This window comes from Callospermophilus lateralis, chromosome 9 (assembly GCF_048772815.1).
Source record: "Callospermophilus lateralis isolate mCalLat2 chromosome 9, mCalLat2.hap1, whole genome shotgun sequence".
In the NCBI taxonomy this organism is placed as follows: Eukaryota; Metazoa; Chordata; class Mammalia; order Rodentia; family Sciuridae; genus Callospermophilus; species Callospermophilus lateralis.
Window position 1 is genome coordinate 7,767,385 of NC_135313.1, and position 2,501 is coordinate 7,769,885.

Here is a 2,501-nt window from a genome sequence, read left to right on the forward strand (position 1 = left end):
AGGCAAGCAGGCGCCCCATTCCACTTCCATGCCATTCAGGACACTCTTGAAGGACCAAGTGCATGCCAGGGACCCCCCTGGTTGTGACAGCAGGTGGAAGGGAAGAGTGTTCTAGAAAAGGTGTCATAGGTGATGGTGGGGGGAGCTGATGTCATTTAGCCTAGAGTGGGTGGCTTCAAGGTGGCACCTTGGCTAACATGCAGTACTGCTTCGTCTGCATTCCGACAACACACCCATTGGACACCACTGTGTCCAGCTCTGTGGGAGGCATTGGGATTCAGCAGGGGGCAAACCTGCCCCTGGATCCTGTCTTCATAGGGCGGTCAGGGTCAGGCACAGTCAGGCCCATGAGGGTGATACTAAAGAAGGAAGGTCTCGATTCCATACAGGACAAAGTACGCCAAGGCAGTGAGGGCCCTGACACCGAGGGCTATGGAGGAGTGCACAGGAGAGGTGTCTGCTCCAGGTGGTTGGATTGAATGACATGAGGATTAACGTCCCTCCTAACACTGAGGAGGGGACATCTGATCAGTGACCGGATGATGGGATGCCTCATGTTTCAGAAGATCCATTTTCTCACCCACTTCTCCAGGTTCCTCAGAGATTCTCCCCAATGTAGAGTGTCCAAAACCCACAGTTTACCACTGGTGTGCTGCTCCCATGCATTGGGCAAGCATGGCCACTAACATGTTTTGGGTTTTTTTGGTTCTGGGAACTTGAACCCAGGGGCTCTTTACTACTGTGCAACATCCCCAGTCTTTTGTTAAAAAGTCTTTACTCTGAGATAATATCCCATTCAGTTACTGAAGGTAACTGGGTGCTGGGGCTATCTCCACCTCCTGAATTGGTGCTCAGCTACCCCCGACATTAACAAGATTCTCTACTTCAGTTCCTGGAACCTAGTGTCCCACAGAACGGTGGTTTTCTAACTGGGAGGCTTGGACCCTGCGATTCCTACTGACTCAGGATAGAGCAAGGTGGGCTTGGGCTAGGGGCAGGAGGTGACTTTCCAGTGTCAGTAATAAGGGAAGTGGCAGGGGAAGGGGCTTGGGGCTAAGAGCCCTGTGACTCAGAGATGAGGGAAGAACCTCAGGGAGGCAGGGATTAAAGGGCTTTGGGAGGAGGGACAGGTCACTGGAAACTGGTCAGAGGAACAAGGGAGCCAGATGCAGGGAGTGGAAGGGCACACAAAGGCCTCCTGGACTGGGTTCTCTCTGTGATGCAGCTTCAAATGATCCGACCTGAAACCAGACCAGTTAGAGATGCTCAGGGGAGCAAACTGCCCACTGAACGCCCCAGGGTAGAGTGCGTGGTGCACACCGGCAATCCCAGCCACTCTAGAAGCTGAGGCAGGATAGTGGATTCTAGGCCAGCCTGAGAAATATACCAAAACCTTGTCTCAGTGACAGAATGCTTGCCTAGCATGTGGGAGGCCCTGGGTTCCATCTCCAGCCCTAAGGACAACAACAAAAAGACCCAAACCTAAAACATCCCACAGGGAGCCTGGGCTACTGGATGTTGAAGTCTGCTGCTGAAAGGCCGTAATCTGAAGAATTCAGGGGCCCGGAGTGAACACAGGGCCTGGTGTAGGGAGGATTGGAGCAGTTTGAGGGCCATTGCGTCACTGTCCCGCATCTTGGGCAAGTTCAGGGTCCCCCTTGGCCTGGGGAGGGACCCCTGTCTGCTTCTAGCTTTGATGTGAAGCCCTCAAGGAGGGCTGGAGCCTGCAGCAGGCCTGGGAACAGAAATGAATCACATTTCCACAGATCAGCTCCTTGGTGTCCCATCCCAGGGCCATTCCTCTCATGAGTCACCCTGCTATCCCCCCCATGACCAAATATAGTTCCCAAAGTCTAGGGAAACAGAGGGTGCCACGCTGTGCCAGCATCAGCGGGCCTGGAAGGGGCAAGGGGCCTGCCAGCCCACTCTTCACCCCTTCCTCTCAGGCCTGGGGTCTCTGCCTGGACTTCCAGCCTCAGGGACACTCTCACAAACACTGTGGAGGCAGAAAAGAGGGTCTGGCCAAGCAGCGTCCACTTCCTCCCAGGGGAATCTGGGAGGTGTTCCCAGGGACAAAGAGCAAGGTAGAGGGACTTTGTTCTCAAGCAGAGACTGAGATCACCCAGGGCATGTCTGGCTGTTCCTAGTAGCCCCTTGGGCACCGCCTAGGCCTTCAAAGCCACCACATAAGGAAATGTTTGTGTCTTCAGCCGCACAGCCTTTGGGCAGTGGCTCTGCTTGGTCCCTCCCTCTCTCACTCCCCGCCCAGGCCTCCTTCCTGACAGGCAGTGGCTAGGGCAGCTGGACCCAAGAGGAACCACCCTGAGGCCCTGGCAGGGGGAATGGGTCCACCCTAGAGGATTGGCCCACCCCAGGGGAGGCAGGAAGTGCACTGGCCTGCTTGGTGGTCCTCCTGCTATTCTGCCCTAGAGGACACCCGCTTGGCAGGGTGTCCCCTCCTCCTCACTTCCCAAGCAGACTGTGTGTGGGGGTGGGGGCTG